Source organism: Coenobita brevimanus, chromosome 101 (genome assembly GCF_032717465.1).
Source record: "Coenobita brevimanus isolate Jiangsu-jjx chromosome 101, ASM3271746v2, whole genome shotgun sequence".
NCBI classification, from domain to species: Eukaryota; Metazoa; Arthropoda; class Malacostraca; order Decapoda; family Coenobitidae; genus Coenobita; species Coenobita brevimanus.
The window spans coordinates 52,665,420-52,686,103 of record NC_137054.1 but is presented as its reverse complement, the minus strand read 5'-3'; the positions used below and the strand labels follow the sequence as shown (position 1 = coordinate 52,686,103).

The 20,684-nt window shown below is 45.2% G+C and overlaps 1 non-coding gene across 1 annotated transcript; it reads right to left on the bottom strand.

Annotated features, from left to right (window-relative positions):
- Positions 1-6,645: 6,645 nt before the first annotated feature.
- Positions 6,646-6,764, bottom strand: LOC145415270 (5S ribosomal RNA). Its single transcript, XR_013900047.1, has one exon. It is a non-coding gene; the product is annotated as a 5S ribosomal RNA (ribosomal RNA).
- Positions 6,765-20,684: the final 13,920 nt, after the last annotated feature.

The following is a 20,684-nucleotide window of genomic DNA, read 5'->3' as shown; positions in this document are numbered from 1 at the left end:
AGTGAAAAATTCCAGGGAAGATTTACTTAGCGTAGCACGGCCGGGCAGGCGAGAGGATAGGGTAATGGAGGGGGGGTAGGGAGGGGAGTCAAGAACGGGGAGAAATGGCTAAATTGTCAACAATGGATGGGAGTACAGATGAGATTAGGAGTGCTGACTAGTGTTGGACATTGGCAGTACTGATAGATGATACAAGCCCCCACTTGGAAGCCCGGGTGAATTCAAAATAACACAGAATCACAAAAGCGATGCCCCGCGGTATGATCCCTTGCTCCCAAGCGTCACGAAAGTGACGCCCCGCGGTTAAGGGGTTAATGCCATCATTCGCCCATTTCTTAAGCCGAGAAAGCTACGCCATGCTCCTCAGGATTATCGCCTCATTGCTCTTACCATTTGTCTCTGCAAGTTGTTCGAGCGTATGATAAATCATCGTCTTCCGTGGCGCCTTGAATCCAAACAACTTTTGTCATCCTCTCAGTTTAGTTTTCGAAAAGCTCGTGGTACGTCAACTCCTCTCCATAATCTAGAAAGATATCTGCTCTGCCTTTGCCACTCACCAATTTGTTATCGCAGTTTTCTTTGATCTTGAGAAGGCATATAATACTACCTGGTGCTATTATGTTTTGTACACAGTTTGTTCTTGTGGTACTGATGGTAAACTTGGTGTTTTCTTGAATTTTTTGTCAGCCCGTTTCTTTCAGGTCTGTGTTCAGCTTACTTATTTGGATCCAGTCCCACAATATGAAAGTATTCCCCAAGGCAGTGTTCTTACCGCTACTCCCTTTTTATTGGCAATGAATGGGATTGTACCTCCCAGTTGGTGTTCACTCTTCTTTTTTATGTGGATGACTTAGCAATATATGCCTCAGATTCTGACATCTCTGTCTGTGGTACTCTTATTCAACGTGCAGTATCTGCTGCCTCAAAGTGGGCTACTACTCGTGGTTTCCAATTCTCTTAAGTCTCATGCTATTACTTTTACCCGCTGTCATCCTATTCTTCAACCGCCTCTTTTTCTTTATGGCTCTCCTCTCCCACATAAAATCAATGCTAGCTTTCTTGGCCTTATTTTTGACTCTCGTCTTACTTGGAAGGACCTTACTGCCTCCTTAAAAACTTCAGCTTTGCAGCACCTCTGTCACTTTGTCTGACAAACTTTGTCTCGTGTGTCGTGCGGTGCCAATCGAACTATTCTCCATTGTCTCCATAATGTTCTAATTCTCTTCAAACTTGATCGTGATTGCCAGGTTTATTCTTCTGCCTGAGATAAGTCCTCCAACAACATGATTCCGTGCATCATCACGGTTTGCATCTGGCTATTGGTGCTTTTAAATTTTCCCCAGTTGAAAGTCTCTATGCTGAATCAAGAGTTCCTTCAATTTTCCGTTGTCGTGCTTTGCTTTTTGATCTTTGTACCTATGCTAAGTTGCACTGTTTCCCTAAAACCCCTTTTTATGCCTCCTCCCGATCCTGACTTGAACACTTTTTCCTCACATCTTAGGATCAAACCACATTTTGTAGTTCCATCTCGTAACCTTCTCTCACGCTCCTCCCTTACCGTTAGTAATGTTTTTACGCACGAGTCTTTTTCTTTTTTCCCATGGCTTCTTCCACGCTCCAACGTTTGTCCCTCCATTTTCCTTTATTACAAGTCCAATTCTTCTTCCCACATTCTCCGTTCCCGGTTTTTAGACCATCTTTCCTGCCATTCTCCCGCAGTCCCTGTATACACAGATGGTTCCAAAACCCCAGAAGGTGCCGGGTTCGCAGTTCTCTTTCCTGACACGTTTTATCTCTTTAACCTTCAGGTTTGTGCGAGTGTTTTAACAACTGAGTTGTATGCTCTCTTGTTTGCATCGCTGTATATTTGTCGCTCCACCTCTTCCTCATTCGTGACATTCTCTGATTCTTTTGGTGCTCTATCCCTTCATCAGTAACCTTCTACTTCTCACCTTTTAGCCTTTCTTATCTTAAAATGGCTGTTCCGTACTTCTTCGCATCATAAATCTGTCCAGTTCTGTTGGGTCCCAAGACATATTGGCGCCGCAGGCAATGAACATGCTGATCAATTGGCTCGCACAGCTGTTGCCAGATATGCATCTCCTGTCTTACTCATTCCAGTCTCTGATTTCCTTCCTGCCCTATCTTCCTTCCTGAAACATCGGTGGCAGTCTTCCTGGGAATCTATCACTAATAATAAACTGTGTTGTTAAATCCTTTAATTTTCCCTGGTTGACTCCTTGCCACCATAATAGGAGGTGGGAGACTGCTTTAGCTCGTCTTAGAATTGGCCACACTAGGTTTACCCACTCTTATTTGATGTTTGGTGACCGCCCTCCCCTCTGCACTCATTGCAATACCCTCCTCTCCATACACCATATTTTCCTTGATTGTCCTCTTTACACTTACAACGATGTGTTGTTTTTCCTTTCTTGATCCTCCTTCTTGAAGACTTCCTCCAAGAATCACCGTATTTTTCCTTCCGTAATAACATGTCCTTCCTTACCTCTATTGATATTCTTTCCAACATTTAATTCCGTTCCCTATTTCATTAGTCCCGTTTGTAATATGATATACTTCTTCCATTAATACATTTCTTTAACCTCACCGTGTCAGTGTTCACGGCCCGCCCAACATACACAACTTGTAGGCGATGATCCGGCTCTGAGCTGGATTTTGCTCTTCATGACGTAAATTCATTGTATTTAAGTATTTCTAATTATATAACATTTGGCATATCTGAATCTAGTGAAGGAGAAAGAGGCACGCCATGTTCAGTTCAAGTAAGCTGGCTGACGAGAGAGCACTAAGTAATACTGACGGCACCAGGACGCTTGGATATGACCCAAGCAACCCAACCAAGATGGCAAGCCCATTGCCTGTCAGTCTGACTTATCTAGCTAAGTATCCTTTATGATTTGGCCTAATCAAGAAGAGCTAGCTAGGATAAACGAGATAATTATAGGTGAGTTAGGGTGTCAGTTTATACCCTCCTCCTTCAGAGAGACTCCTATTACCCGGTACTTAGTTTTAATATTTGGTGTGTTGATAGAAGAATACTCTCAGAAATTTCTGACATTTTGGTACTCTGAGTGAGGAGTACAGATGTGTGCAGAGGCTTTAAGAGGGTTCTAGGTTGCAATTGTGGGGCATAGTTTGACTCCATGCGTGATACAGGTGCCAGACACACACACACACACACACACACGACACCGAGGAGACCAGACGCTCGCCGCCATCTCCATAAACGACCAACTTGGTCAGTGGCATTACCTAATTAGATCTTTATATGAGTCAGGCTCTATACTAGGTTAGACTAAATGGTGTACTAATAAAAAAAAAAAAGTTTTAAAGCAAGACTTGTTCAAACAGATAAGAAACCAAATTAGAGTAAGAATGAGCACAATCAGCTGATCGTATGTTTTCTCTACAACTGCCCCAGGGAATGTAAGTACCATATGTGCTTTTAGTACTGCAACATGACCACATGCTTTAGTAAAGCAAATTTGGAAAAGAAAAAGGATAAAGGTAGAAAGCAGGACGATGATTTCTACCAAGAACTGGTTGAAATGGAGACTCACAACAAACTGGTTAAACGAGTACACAGGCTTGAGATGGCTTTTCAAAATGAGATTGATGAAAGTAAGAAACAGATGCACTTGCAAAAGGAAGAAATAGGAAAATTAGGAAAGGAAGTCAAGAAGAGACATAACCATAGGTGAGCTGACAGTAGAACTGGGTTCACTTAGGAGAAAAATTAGTGAAATGGCAAGTACAGTAGTCAACCACGAGAGTATTATGGAAGAGTTAAAAAATGATACAGAGACAATTAGGCAAGTAAGCAGTCTGATAGACCATAGCAGTGATACTGAGGAGAAGATAGCACAGGTGAATAAAGCTGTGCAAAGCTACAAAAATGATGTGGAAACCACTTGTGCTGAAATGGTGACAGTAAAGAAAGACTTAGAAACAAGGGTGGAAGAAAAAAGCATTAAAAAGGAAGTGAAAAGAATAATCCAAAACACTCCAAAGTTAGTCAGAGATTCAGTAGATATTAACAAATCTATAGTAATCACAGGTATAGAAGAGGAAGAAGAAAAAACAAGGTCTCAAGAGACAAAAAGGAGATGGCAAATGTAATGAGCATATTGAAAGAAGTATCAGAGGAAATCTACAGTAAAGACATAGAGGAACACAAAAGGTTAGGGAAATACGAGAGATGCAAGTCAAGACCTCTAAAGGTGACCTTCCAGAGTGTAAACACCGTGGAGGAGATACTGAAAAATGCAAAGAATCTCATAGAAAAAGAGGAGTTCAAAAATATATGGATCAAAAGATGCCTAACACAAGAGGAGCTGGAATTACTGAAAGAGAAGACGGAAGAAGCAAAAAAAAAAAAAAAAAAACGAGGGAAGATCAGAGGAGGAGAAGAATATATTTTTTTTACAAAGTAATAGAATTCCAAGTACGAAAGTAGTACATAAACAGGAGTGAATAAAAAGGAGGAAGGTAGTAGAACCAAATCATGACAAGTATATAAACAAGATGATTAAGTTGATGTACTCAAATGTGGATGTAATGGTATCTAAATTATTAGAGATGAATAATTATGTCAAAGAAAATGAACCACATATAATATGCGTAACTGAAACAAAATTAACACCAAGGCTATCAAATGACATCCTAAACTTAGAGGAATATAATACTCTATATGGAGAAGAGATAGGAACTTAAAGAAAGGAGGAGGAATTATAATATTAACTAAGAAAAATCTAAAAGTCAAAGAAATAAAGCTAGATATACCCTCACAAGTAGAACTGATTGCAGTAGAGATCAATACAACTGAAGGGAAAGTAACTGTAGCCAATTTGTACATGCCACCCAAGTGAAACACATGGGAAAGAGACGAGTATGAGGACCTGGCAGAGAATACAGTTCAGAGTTTAAGATCATTACTACATAAAATGGAAGAGAAATCGGAAAGAATTATACTAACCGGAGATTTTAATACAAATATAAATTGGAATACTCTAGATATAATAAGCCAAGAAAGCTGTTGGGACCAAAAGCTCCTGGATCTCATGCAAGAGTTTTTCCTAACGCAACATGTAAGGGAAAGCACCAGAAAAAGAGGACTCGATGTAGCCTACCCTCAATGCTAGATCTCATATTTACTGGGCAAGAAAATTATATTAACAATTTAATATACCACCCTCTATTCGGCAAAAGCGACCATGCAGTACTAAATTGCAACTTCAGCATAGCATATGACATAGTTAACAGCAATGAGTGTTAGAAAAAGAGCCTAACCTATAAAAAGAGAAACTATCATGACCTAAAGAAGTACGTCTTAGAAACTGATTGGGGAAAGGAGCTTAGAGGACGAGATTTAAATGCTATATATAAAAAATTCTGTGAACTTTATGAAATAGGAGTCCAGAAGTACATCCCAAAGCACAAAGAAGCAGAAAAGAAAATAAAGAATTGGTTAAATACAGAATGTAAAAAATCAAAAGAAAAAAAGAGATTTGTTGTGGAATAGATACAGAAGACACAATAATGAAAGGGCATATAATAATTACAAACAGGCAAGAAACAATTATACAAGAATAAGGAGGGAAGCCCAAAAACAGTTTGAGGAGGATATCATAAATAAAAGTAGTGATCAGCCGAAGCTATTTTACAGCTACATCAGAAGGAAAACTAAAGTAAAAGATAAAATACAATCCATTACGGACGAGGGAATCACCTATACACAAGAGAAGGATATTCGTGAAGCACTAAACAAGAAATTCCAATCAGGTTTTACAGAGGAAAAAAATTTTGAGAGGGATTATGTGGTACATGCATGCCCACACATACTACCAGATATACAAATATCAGAAAAAGTAATACAGGAGGAACTAAGTAAATTAGACGAAGGAAAAGCAAATGGTCCTGATGAAATTTCATGTTGGGTACTACGTGAATGTGCAAAGGAGTTAAGTAAACCATTATTTTTAATTCTCAGGAAATCCTTGAGTCAAGGTATACTACCTGATATTTAGAAGAAAGCAAACATTGTTCCCATATTCAAGAAAGGGAATAGACAAAATCCACTCAACTACCGACCAGTATCACTAACCAGTGTTGTAATGAGGTATTAGAAAAGCTTATAAGAAAAGCTTGGGTAAATAATCTAGAAGAACACAATATGATAACAGAAAGACAGTTTGGTTTCAGAAAAGGAAAATCATGTAATCTGTTTAGCTACTATGACAGAGTAACAGACATTACAGAAAAGAGAAGGATGGGTGGACAGTATTTATTTAGATTTCAAGAAAGCATTTGACACAGTACCACACCAAAGACTTTTATGGAAATTGTACCATCAAGGAGGAATTCGAGGCAAACTGTATTGTTGGATGCAAAATTTTCTCATAAGAAGAGAAATGAGAACAGTACTAAGGGGAAATTACTCATCATGGAAAGAAGTGACTAGTGGAGTACCACAGGGCTCAGTGCTGGCACCAGTCATGTTTGTAGTGTATATAAATCATTCATTCATTGCCAGACGCCATGTATGCCAGACAGGGTGGCCAAGAGCTTAGAGTTAGTTGTTTTACAGGGAGACTAATCCTCCACCAACCCCACTTGACGTAGGGATACCAACAGCATCTGGTGTTCCCAGGCGGTCACCCATCCAAGTACTAACCAGACCCAACGTTGCTTAACTTCGCTGATCGAACGGGAAGCGGTGTACTCAACGTGGTATGGCCGTTATAGACAATAACACTGTAAGTGAAAGCTACTTAAATATGTTTGCAGATGATGCAAAAATACAAAGAATTATTAACATAGACTCTTGTAAAGAGCCACAAGAAGAATTAAATAAACTTCATGAATGGAGTAATACATGGCAAATGGAATTCAATGTGGACAAGTGTCATGTAATCAAGTTTGGTATAAGTGGAAAAAGACCTGATTAGGATTATACGTTAGAAAATAAAGCCCTACACACATCAGAAAGAGAGAAGGATCTAGGTGTGATTATCAATAGCAGACTATCTCCGGTAGACCACATCAGTGAGAAGGTACGGAACATGTATATACTGCTTGCAAATATGAGAATAGCATTCACATAAATAAATGAAGACATGCTAAGAAAGATAATAACATCATTCATCAGACCAACCCTGGAGTATTCATCAGTAGTCTGGAGTCCTCATCTCAAAAAACACATAGACAAGATTGAAAAAGTTCAAAGGGCCGCTACAGGATGGGTACCAAGCTTAAGGGATCTAAGCTACGAAGAAAGACTAAATAAACTGAATCTACCAACACTACAGGAGTGATGGAAAAAAGGTGACATGATAATGCTATATAAATGCATATCAGGGAAGTAGAAAATAGACATAAATGATTACTTAGCATATGGGGAAGCATCAGCAAGAGGACACTGCAAAAAACTGCATAAGAAGAGAGGTGATAAAGATGTAAGGAAATTTAGTTTCCCAAATAGAGCAATTGATCAGTGGAATGCACTACCGAATGAAATAGTGTGTGCCAAAACAATTCACAGTTTTAAGGATATGAACGATAAATATGGTTTAAGACACGGGACAGTACGAGCTTGACTCATTCCTGTAAAGACAGAAATAGGTAAGAACAGTTAGGTAAGGACACACACACACACACACACACACACCAAGGGTATGAAGTGACATACTAAACTTAGAGGAATATAATATATGGAGAAGAGATAGAAACTTAAAAAAAGGAGGAGGAATTATAATATTAACTAAGAAAAATCTAAAAGTCAATGAAATAAAACTAGATATACCCTCACAAGTAGAACTGATTGCAGTAGAGATCAACACATCTGAAGGGAAAGTAATTGTAGCCAATTTGTACATGCCACCCAAGTCAAACACATGGGAAAGAGACGAATATGAGGACCTGGCATAGAGTACAATTCAGAGTTTAAGAGCATTACTACATAAAATGGAAGAGAAATTGGAAAGAATTATACTAACTGGAGATTTTATTACAAACATAAATTGGAATACTCTAGATATAATAAGCCAAGAAAGCTGTTGGGACTAAAAGCTCCTGGATCTCGTGCAAGAGTTTTTCCTAACGCGACATGTGAGGGAAACCACCAGAAAAAGAGGACTCGATGTACCTTCAATGCTAGACCTCATATTTACTAGGCAAGAAAGTGATATTGACAGTTTAACCCGTGGCGTCCCGTCAACGTTCTTTAACGTCCACACGTTTTGTCACTGCAAATCCCGTCGACGTACATAAACGTGAAAAAATTGCATGGTCCCTAATTTGCACAATTTTCAATTTTCGCGAGTCACTTTTGGTACGTATACACGTGACACCTTCCACAACAAGATGCCAGGCAGGGACAATGCCTTACCCAGCATGACCTCCTCCCCCCCCCCCGCATGGCATTGTCTCAGCAATTCACCTGTTATCAGTGACCTGGCCGGTATATCCATGTCATGCCACGGTACGAAATTCAGGGCCAGAGTGATTCCCCAGTCAATGACAATGTGGAGGACAAACTTTACATAGCATTAGAGGAAGAAACAGTTAGAAATGATGATCAGGTAATGTGGCAAAAAAAGGTCAGGTATTAGTGAGTGAAACAATGCTTATAATGCCTATATTACTGCTTGAAAACCAATATACTCTTGTACTACATATAAATTCGTACCAAGTAAATAAATAAATACCGTTTATGAGTGGTGTGAAATAGTTATCCTCCCATAGAACTAGTTTTCTTTGGTGCCAAAAGAAAACCCAGTAAGGTAAGGAGGTACTCCTACCTATAATGAGTATTTTAAACCTCAGGTGAGCGATTTCTCTATGAATTTTCGATGTTTCTCACCAAAAGCGAAGGTTTGAGCCAAAAAAAAAAAAAATCCTAAAATGGTCGGGATTGGGGGGAGTCAGTGGTGGAAAAGTGGTCGGGATGGGGAGGGCTAATTTATCACCCTCCACTCGGCAAAAGCGACCATGCAGTACTAAATTGCAACTTCAGGATAACATATGACATAGTTAACAGCAATGAAAGTTACAAAAAGAGCCTAAACTATAAAAAGGGAAATTATCATGACCTAAAGAAGTATTTCTTAGAAGTTGATTGGGAAAATGAGCTTAGAGGACAAGATTTAAATGCTGTATATAAAAAATTCTGTGAATTTTATGAAATAGGAGTCCAGAAATACATCCCACAGCACAAAGAAGCAGATAAGAAAATACAGAAATGGTTCAATACAGAATGTAAAAAATCAAAAGAAAGAAGAGATTTGTTGTGGAATAGATACAGAAGACACAATAGTGAAAGGGCATATAATAATTACAAACGGGCAAGAAACGATTATACAAGAATAAGGAGGGAAGCCCAAAAACAGTTTGAGGAGGATATCATAAATAAAAGTAGTGATCAACCGAAGGTATTTTACAGCTACATCAGAAGTAAAACCAAAGTAAAAGATATAATACAATCCATTACGGACGAGGAAATCACCTATGCACAAGAGAAGGATATTTGTGAAGCACTAAATAAGAGTGGGGTTGGTGGAGGATTAGTGCCCCTCCCTGTAAAACAATTAACTCTAAGCCTTGGCCACCCCGTTTGGGATACATGGCGTCTGGCAATGAATGATGATGAATGAAACTAAATAAGAATATCCAATCAGTTTTTACAGAAGAAAAAATTTTGAAAGGGACTATGTGGAACATGCATGCCCACACATATTACTAGATATACAAATATCAGAAAAAGTAATACAGGAGGAGTTAAGTAAATTAGACAGAGGAAAAGCAAATGGTCCTGATGAAATTTCATGTTGGGTGCTACGAGAATCTGCAAAGGAGTTAAGTAAACCATTATTTTTAATTTTCAAGAAATCCTTGAGTCAAGGTAAACTACCTGATATTTGGAAGAAAGCAAATATTGTCCCCTTATTCAAGAAAGGGAATAGACAAAATCCACTCAACTACCGACCAGTATCACTGACCAGTGTTGTAAGCAAGGTATTAGAAAAGCTTATAAGAAACGCTTGGGTAAGTCATCTAGAAGAACACAATATGATAACAGAAAGACAGTTTGGTTTCAGAAAAGGAAAATTATGTGTTACTAATCTGTTGAGCTACTGTGACAGAGTAAGAGACACAATACAGGAAAGAGAAGGATGGGTGGACAGTATCTACTTAGATTTCAAGAAAGCATTTGACACAGTACCACACCAAAGACTTTTATGGAAATTGTAACATCAAGGAGGAATTCGAGGCAAACTGTTTTGTTGGATGCAAGATTTTCTCATAAAAAGAGAAATGAGAACAGTACTAAGGGGAAATTACTCATCATAGGAAGAAGTGACTAGTGGAGAACCACAGTGCTCAGTGCTGGCACCAATCATGTTTTTAGTGCATACAAATGATATAGACAATAACACTGGAAATGAAAGCTATCTAAATATGTTTGTAGATGATGCAAAAATACAAAGGAGAATTACTAACACAGACTCTTGTAAAGAGCTACAAGAAGAATGAAATAAACTTCATGAATGGAGTAATACATGGCAAATGGAATTCAATGTGGACAAGTGTCATGTAATCAAGTTTGGTAAAAGTGGAAAAAGACCTGATTGGGTTTATACGTCAGGAAATAAAACCCTACACACATCAGAGAGAAGGACCTAGGTGTGATTATCAATAACAGACTATCTCCGGCTGACCACATCAGCGAGAAGGTACGGAACATGTATACACTGATGGCAAATATGAGAATAGCATTCACATACATAAATGAAGACATGCTAAGAAGCATAATAACATCATTCATCAGACCAAACCTGGAGTATGCATCAGTAGTCTGGAGTCCTCATCTCAAAAAACACATAGACAAGACTGAAAAAGTTCAATGGGCCCCTACAAGATGGATACCAAGCTTAAGGGATCTAAGCTACGAAGAAAGACTAAATAAACTGAATCTACAAACACTACAGGAGAGAAAGAAAAGAGGTGCCATGATAATGCTATATAAATGCATATCAGGGAAGTAGAAAATAGACATAAATGATTACTTAGCATATGGGGAAGCATCAGCAAGAGGACACTGCAAAAAACTGCATAAGAAGAGAGGTGATAAAGACGTGAGGAAATTCAGTCTCCCAAAAAGAGCAATTGATCAGTGGAATGCACTACCGAATGAAATAGTGTGTGCCAAAACAATTAACAAATTTAAGGATATGTACGAAAATTATGGTTTAAGACACGGGACAGTACGAGCTTGACTCATTCCTGTAAAGATACAATTAGGTAAGAATTATTAGGTAAGGTAAGAACACACACACACACACACACACACATATATATATATATATATATATATATATATATATATATATATATATATATATATATATATATATATATATATATATATATATATATATATATATATATATATATATATATATATATATATATATATATATATATATATATATATATATATATATATATGTAACTAGCATAGGAGGCCGTTTTATGTTACGCCAGTATATACAGTATATATATATATATATATATATATATATATATATATATATATATATATATATATATATTATTCAGCGTATTCTGAGTCCCAACTTCTCGAGCTCAGGTATGGTGCGACCTTGGGTTCTATGTTCTCGACCTGGTCAGTCACAGGCAAGGAAGGAAAGTCCAAACACAACTGGTCAAAGGCACACTTATATATTAACAATAGACAACTACACACACAATCCGTGATCAAAACTATGTGACATAAAATAACAAGAGAATCCCAGAAGTCTAGCTCTTACAATAAATATTTCCAGCTAGTTCAGAGTTTAATCAATACACAGTACCCTACTTTTCCTTACATAGGATAATTCCCACACAGTGTTACACATACGGAGCACTGTCTCAGGTATATGACAGTCACATATATCTCAGTATACCCAAGCGAGTGACATAGACGGCAGTACATACTCATATCCTTATATATATATATATATATATATATATATATATATATATATAGAAATATTTATATATAGATAGATAGACAGATATATAGATATATTACGCACATAAACGGCCTCCTATGCTAGTTATATGCATCTGCGCAACACAGACGATACCCTAGCTGTCCTTATGCTACGTGTGCGTGACATAGGACAGGAAAATATAGTACTTACGATCTATCCGCACGACAGGGGCAGGGGGGGGGGAAGAGAGGGAGAATATTGTGGTGACAGACTTTCTTACGGGGCTGGTTGCTGGGAGTATACCTTGTAGGCTATGCCACCTTCAATTTACCTTGACATGGACGGGGGGGGGGGCGCAGCACTGGTGCTGCCTGTTCGGTATAACACTGGGGTGGGATAGTCACACTTGGGACACCTGTGGCCTCGAACCACACACTCCGTGCGTGAGTTTCTCTGTGGGGAGTTCACCGTTCCACACAGGAAGGTAACACTGGGGGGGGGGGAACACTGGGAGCACTAGGGGGGGCTGGTGCACTGGAGTAGGAGCTCACAGACACTAGGTGACAAATAACCTTAGAGTCTTTTACTGACGGGGCAGGCGGAGAGGGGTGCTCAGGTCACGGGAGGTAGGAAGCCCTTATGCAGGGAACCGCAGGTGGTGTCCAGGCGTTGGGGGTGGGCCGTCCGGAGTGTAGTCCAGGGGTAGGTCACCTGTGGGGTCGCCACAAGTCCCGTAGGAGTTGGTGGGTGGCATGGTGGGTGGCCCTCCCTCTAAGAGGCCCTGGGTGATGCGGGGCTTTCAGGGCTAGGGCCATAGAGAGCCAGGAGGCGCGCTGCATGGCGCTGGCCCTTAATTGTAGTCAGGGTCCTGGGGGTGGACCTGGGGAGGCCCGAGCTGTAGGTCGGCTGTGGAGAGGGTGGCGCCCTGGCTGGTTTGCGGTCTCATCTGGCAGGGGCAGCCGGCATGAGAGGACTGCGGCTGCCTGCAACGGGGGAGGTCTGGCAGCTGCAGCAGCATCGGAGGCAGTCCGCTGACTCCAGTGGCTGCAGTCTCACCTGTGGGAGGAGGCCATCAGGGGTGGACTGCAGCCTCTCACTCTGGTGGAGTCCAACAGTGCCTGGGGGTGGGGAAGAAGGGGCTGCAGTGACAGGACACCTGACCTTGGGGACATCTCACCCGGTCTGGTCTCCGGTGGGGTACCTGCAGGGGAGCAGATCCCACCCTCTCAGGAAGAGGGGCGCCTCGCTCTGCCACAGGAGGGGCGGGCTGAGCTAGAGGCACTACCCTCGGTAGGAGCTCCAGGACCCGTGGAGGGAGAGCAGCCAAAGGCCTGCTCCCCGGCTTGCTGAGCCTGACAAACCCTGCTGAAACTCTGGTCTGGGGTGCAAGCGGGAGGTCCGAGGGACACTCCCTCCTCCAGGCAGCTCCGCTGGGGACTACCTGAGCTCCTACATGGGACAGGGGCAGAGTGGGTATTTGAGGGGACTCCTCCAGGTGCCACAGAACCTGGCGACAGTGGGAAGAAGAGGCCCGGTGGGCACTCCTGGCAACAGCCATGGCTCCGGTGGAGTATGCTCTTCTGCCGTCGGGACTGGGGCGCCTGTCCTGGGGACGTCGGGAGGGGGACGCCTGGTGGGCACTCCTGGGCAAAGCCGCAGCTCCGGTGAAGTTTGTCCTCCATCTGTCGGGGTTCAGGCAGACTTGGGGGATGGCCAGTGGCCTGTCCTGAGTGATATTTCCGGTAGAGCCAACCCCTGGGCTCGCCTCTCTCCTGGGGAGTTCCAGCGAAGGTCGTCTGTAAGACATGCCGACGTGCCTGTTCCCAAAGGTGGGTGGCAGAGGATGGAGAACTGGTGGTCGCTCCACCCACAGTAGACCCGGTGGGAGCTACTGAGCCACTGCTCCCCTGGGGTGTAGCAAGTCTAGAGGCTCCTCCTGAGTCCTCTCCTTTTGTGGAGGCCGATCCATTGGACACAGTGTCTGAGGGCTTGCTTGGGACCTTGCTTCTGCAAGTCCCATCCCGATTCTGGCGAGAGTTTCTTCAGCTGAAGTGTAGTGTACTTTCACTGTACACTGCCCGGTGGTCTGGCTGCAGGGAAGAGGGGCGTCAGGTCACGGGAGAGATATGCCGTTCCTGCCTGGATGGCTCGTCGGAGCAAACAGCCTCCCTGTCATCTCCTCGTGGGGTGGGTGTCACCCCCTTTGAAACCCCCTTGTACTTTCCTCCTGGGGTGGTGGTGTCGAGCTCACCTCACCGCACGGGTATTTCACCACCGTTGCGGGGGTGAAAGTCACGTCCCCGTGACTGGAGTTGGAAAATGTCAGACTTGAAGGTATGCTGTGAGAGCGTGAGGTGGTGTAGGAGAGTCGTCCAGTGGAGGGTTTGCTGGTTGGGTTGCTGGTGCGGGGAGTATATGATGGCAAAGGTGGATGATAGGATGTATACCACATAAGTGGAGAAGCTGGGCAGTGCCCTTGATGTGCGCTTGCACCCTAGGTTTGGGGTCCAGAGAATGTGCTTAATTCTCATATCTGGTGGCAAGGGTGGAGGGATGTGATGGTTGATGTACGGCTGGAGACTGGATAGGGATGAGGCTGTCGTGCTTTTAAGAGGACGTCTCCAGCTAATCGGCTTAATGGGGCTGGCAATTGGGATACTCCTTGGAAAGTGGCGTGACTTCAGGGTTAGGGAAGCAGTTAGGGGTACGGGTGGACAGTGGGGAGGGGGTGTGGGCGTACCGGGCTGGTGGGCTGGATAGATGGCCTGATCTGGTGCGGGTGGCGGTAAGGACAGGCATGGGTGGGGAGGAGGTGGTTTTGGGTGGGCATGTGGGCAGAGTGGTGGGGCGGGGTGGCAAGGAGTGTGGTTGTGGCAGGGAGGGGTGTTGGGGTTGGGTGTGAGTGTCGGTGCAGTGGGCGGGTGTGGAGCTGGGGGCTGGTGGGGGGTGGATGGTGGTGGTTGGAGAGGAGGGCAGTGGGGAGGTGGCGGGAGGGGTGCAGGATGGCGCGGGGCTTGAGGGGGGAGGCAGGGTGGGGGTTGAGCGTGGGGAGGGGGTGGATGTCAGTGACCCAGGTGTAAGCGAGGGGGGGTGGCCGGGGTGGGGGTGGTGGACGTGGTGGGAATGTTGGGGGAGGAGAAGGAAGGGGAAAGGTAGCAGGTGTAGGAATTTTCTGGTGGTGGGGGGGAGGTTGGGGGCAAGGCCGGCAGGCTGTGTGGTAGGGGTGGCGGTGTGTTTGGTGCTGGGGAGCGACACATGTGGCGGTTCCGGTAGGTGTGGGTGGTGTTGTGGTATCTGATCGTGACATGATAGTGGTTGGGGATGCTCACTATCTCGTAGGGGCATGTGTAGCACGGGGCTAGCTTGTGTGGAGTGGGCAGGGTGGCAACCATGACGAAATCGTCCGTCTTATAGGGGTCGGTACGTGTAGTGTTGAGGGCTAGGTCCTATGTGGCTTGGAGGTGGTGGCGTTTTTGTTTAAGGTGATGAAGGGGGTCGGATGAGGTGGGGTTGGCAGGGGCTTGTAGGTGGTGTCTGAGGGGTAGAAGCAGGGGCACCTCGCAAATACCCGCTCATGTGGTGAGATTCCGTCCTCGCATGGGCAGGTGTTCATGCTCCATTGTATTATTTTGATGTGCACTGGCCAGTCATCGCTTTGTGTGGCTTGGATCCTGGTCCGCACTTGGTCGAGTAAGGTGTGGTGACTGCGCTTGCAGATGCTATTTCCTTGGAGCCAGTATGGGGAGGAGTCGGAGATGTTATATCCGAAGAGAGTAGATAGCTCAGTCCAGATTTTGCCTGTGAATTCTGGCACATTATCTGAGTGAAGGGCCTGGGAAATACCGAAATACAGGAACAAATGACGGGTTAGAGCATTGGCGACAGCTACGGTGTGATACTCTTTTGCTGGGCACAGTCAGGAATTTGGAGTCTGTGTCCACGAATATAATTATGTAGCAGTAGCCTGATTTAGGTGGGAGGGGGCCAACAACATCAACAGACAGCAGTTGCCATGGTTTGCTGGCTACGAGGTGGCCAGATGGGCCTGGTGTTTGGGTGGTATCTTTCCTTAGAGCTCATGCTCAGCAGGCTTGCACAACCTGTTGCATGAGTTTGGAGGGGTTTGGGGACAAGAAGGTGTCGTTAATGACTTGGAGTAATTTCTTCACGCCGAGGTGGATCCTGTTATCAGCGCGGAGGTGTGTGAGAGTGTCCAGGGCGGCATCAAGGTCAAGGGCAATGTGGCCAGAGTGGGTGTATAGAAAATCACCATGCCGTTGCAACTTGCAGAAGGTATAGGCTGGCATCCAGTCAGAGCAATCCCGGGCCTGCCAGCATTGCATGAGGGTGGGTGCGGCCTGGATGGCATTTACAGGGAGTCGGGAGAGAGCATTGGCATTAGTGTGGAGTTTGCTGGGTCGGTATGTGATGTCAAAATTAAATTCTTTTAGGGTCCCTCTCCAGTGGATCATCTAAGCATCTTTGGTGTCGGATTGGCTCAACCATCAGAGGGACTGATGATCCGTGATGATGGTAATGTGGGTCCCTGCCAGGTAAGTGCGAAAGTATTCGAGTGCTCATATGATGCCTAGGCACTTCTGCTTCGTAGCTGCACAATTGCATTCTGCCTGATGGAGGGTGCAGCTGGCACAAGTGATGATGTGTTCCTTGCCATCTTGTACCTGGGCTAGAACAGCGCCAATGGCCACTAGCGAGACGTCAGTGTACAAGCGGAAGGGGATGATATAATCGGGGAATGACGCTACAGGGGCTGTGATTAATTTATCATTGAGAATCCAGAAGGCCTGGAGGCGATCTTCTGTCCATTTGAAAGGCTCCTCATTTTTGGTGAGGCCGTGCAGCAGTTTGACGATGGTCGCAAATCCTTTCACAAAGCGCTGGTAGTAGGAGGTGAGGCTTATGAATGCGCGGACCTCATGTATATTTCGGGGCAGGGGGAGTTCAGCGATGGCCCCGAGTTTCTCGAGGTTGGGGGCTATGCCTTCCCCAGATATGACGTGCACCAGGAAGGAGACAGATCGTTGGGCTAAAATGCACTTGGATGGGCAGAGTTTAAGCCTAGCTTGGCATATCCTGGAGAAGACCCGGTGTAGGCAGTGGAAGTGGTCGGCCCATGTCCTGCTGAAGATGATAATATCATCTAGGTAGACAAGGTAAATCTCCCAAGTGAGGCTGCTGAGTACAGACTCCATCAGTCGGGAGAATGTGGCAGGGGGGCTACAGAAGCTGAAGGGGAGCACGTTAATTCGTGGTGCTTCCCACTACCAGTGGAGAAAGCAGTTTTTCCTCGGTCCTCGGGGTGGACAGGGACTTGCCAGTATCCTGACTGGAGGTCCAGGGCAGAGGACCAGGATGCCCTGTAGTGAGAGTCTAGAGAGTCAGCAATTCTGGGTAAGGGGGTGGCGTCCTTGATCGTGACATCGTTAAGGCAACGATAATCCACGCAAAAGTGCAGCGTCCCATCTTTTTTCCACAAGGACGACGGGGGAGGACCACGGGCTGGTTGAGGGTGATATGACACCAGCATCTAACATGTCCTGGACCTGCTGGTCTTCTTCTGCCCGTTGAGTTGTATTTTTCTGGTGTGAGGGTTGCCGGATGGGGGTTCCCATCGTATGTAACTCGTGGGACAGGAGGGTGGTGTGGCCGATGTCTGTGGGTCCCGACGAGATGTCCTGAAAGTCCAGGAGGAGGCATCTAAGATTGTCCAATTGTTGAGGGGAGAGATGGTTGGGAAGGGATTGTAGGGTCGGAAGGGTGGGGGGGTGCAGTGCAGGGCTTGGCTTCTTCCATCTCGCCCACCACTAAGCCCTTAGGCAGGGTGAGGGGTGATGTGGACAGGTTAGCCGTGTGGACTACGGCGAGGTGGGGGGGAGGAGGAAGGTGGGGAACAGAAGACGAGAGGCGGTGGTGCCCGCCGGGGGAGTTGGGGAGAATACTACGTGGGTCCCGGTGGGTTGATGCAAGGGGAGCCAGACCTTGTGGTGGGGAGGAATGGTGACGGTGGAGATGGTGGTCGCGGGGAAGGTGGGGGATGAGGCGGGAGGATTGGGGGTGATGTCGGGTGGGGGAAGGGGAGGGAGCAGTGGTGTCCAGTGAGGGTGGTGGTTTTGTGGTGTTGCACGTGCAGAGGGGTTGTGGGGGCGGATTTGGTGGTTTGTTGAAGTGCAGCCACCGTCTGTGGCAATCGATGTTGGCCCGGAGTTTTTGTAACAAATCCAACCCCAGGTAACTGTCATAGGCACGGCAAGTAGAGTCAAATGTAATGAACTGATGTTGGGCGGTTGCTTTTCTGGTGTGTCTGGACACGGAGGGCCCATGTCTCCCCACGGATCGGCAGGGGGCCATCCCCTGCGTCTAAAAGGTAGGTGGGGAGGAGGGGGCTGAAGGCTTTGGAGTGATGGGAGTAAAAATGATGGTATAAGCAAGATCTGGCTGCTCCCATATCAACCAGTAGTCGAGATTTCACCCCGCTCAGCCTGACTTTATCACAGACTGGGGGGCGATATTTGTGCGAGGTGGCCCCCACCAACGTGGGGAGGTGTGGGGGTGGTCCTAAAAATCCAATTGGGGTGAGGCGCTCTCCCCCTCGCTGCCTAGTTCTGCCTCCTCAGTGTCAGGGGCATCGATGGGGGGGGATGGTTCAGCCGGTGGGTCACCCTCAATGGCGAACACTTTGCGGCGCCCCTGGTTTGTTGCCTTACGCCTGGTGGCTTTCAGCTGCTCCCAGATGTCATGTATGGGGTGGCGGTGGCTGCATGTGGTGAACTCCCAGGGGTTAATGGAGATGAGGTTGGATGTCTCTCTGGGACTGGGGTGTTTTTTGGTGGGGATGGGTCTTGTTAGGGCGGGAGGTTCCAGGGGCGGTGGGTTTGCAGGGGGCATTTGTGGCTTGGTGGGGGGTGTTTTGCAGGTGGAATTTCTGTTTACCGCCCCTATTTATTGAGGGGTGGTGCAGGCAGTGAGTAGGCACCTCACCAACTGGATGTCCCTGTCGATATCCCCAGTTGGGTCGTATATGGTGAACTGTTCCTTGACGATGCTGGGGAGTATCCCTAGGAGGGTGTTAAATACATATTGATCCTGGGTTTGTATATCCGTCTCCAGGTAGGCAGTAACGACGAAACATCGGGTTTGAATGAGGATGTTGTCTCGATTGCCATCATATGTCAGTGCATCCCATTGGGGAAAAGCGACGACTTTCCCTAACAAGGGGATGACGGCTTGGGTCACAATTTGTTGAAATTGATCCCATTTCAACTCCGGGACTATTTCCATGGCTATTCTTGAAACTTTTTCCAAGGTGGGGCAGTGTAATGGCTATCTTCTCTTGGTCATTCTCAAAGCTTATATATAGTATAGCTTTGATCACAGACATATAGGTGTTTATGTCGTAAAGTTTGGAATCGAACTTGGCAAGTTGCACGTATGGTCTGGCCGCCATGTTTGCGATTTTCCCTTTCCTTACTGTTCCACGACTGGATCAAGAACCACCGCTAGCCACCAGTGTTATGCAGTGTATTCTGAGTCCCAACTTCTCGAGCTCAGGTACAGTGTGTCCTTGGGTTCTTTGTTCTCGACCGGGTCAGTCACAGGCAATGAAGGAAAGTCCAAACACAACTGGTCAAAGGCACACTTATATATTAACAATAGACAACTACACACACAATCCGTGATCAAAACTATGTGACATAAAATAACAAGACAATCTCAGAAGGCTAGCTCTTACAATAAATATTTCCACCTAGTTCAGCGAGTTTGACCAATACACAGTACGCTACCTTTCCTTACATATAATTCCCACACAGTGTTATACATATGGTCCACACGATACACCAGGTGCACTCTGTCTCAGGTATGTGGCAAATACAGTCACGTATATCTCAGTATACCCAAGCGTGTGACATAGATGGCAGTATACCCAGATCCATATATATATATATATATATATATATATATATATATATATATATCTATATATATATATATATATATATACACTCGCTTAACATAAATGGCCTCCTATGCTAGTTATATGCATCCGCATGACACAGACGATACCCTAGCTATCCTTACGCATCGTGTGCGTGACATAGGACGGGAGAATGTAGTACTTAGGATCTATCTGTGTGACAGGGGCCAGAGGGTGGGGGGGAAGAGAGAGAGAGAGGGAGAATACTGTGGTAACACAGACTTTCTTACGGGGCTGGTTGCTGGGAGTATACCTTGTATGCCACCTTTGATTTACCTTGACATGGACTGGGGGGGTGCAGCACTGGTGCTGTCTGTTGGGTGACACTGGGAAGGGATAGTCACACTTGGGGACAACCCGTGGCCTAGCACCACACACTCCGCACATGTGCTTCTCTGTGGGGAGTTCACTGTTCCACACGGGGAAGGTAACACTGGGGGGGGAACACTGGGAGCACTGGGGGGAGGGCTGGTGCACTGGGGTAGGGGCTCATAGACCTTAGGGGACAAATAACCTTAGAGTCTTTTCCTCATGTGGCAGGCTTGGAGAGGGGTGTTCGGGTCATGGGAGGTAGGAGGCCCTTAAGTTGGGAACTGCAGGTGGCGTCCGAGTGTCGGGGGTGGGCCATCCGGAGTGTAGTCCAGGGATAGTCACCTGTGGGGTCACCATGAATC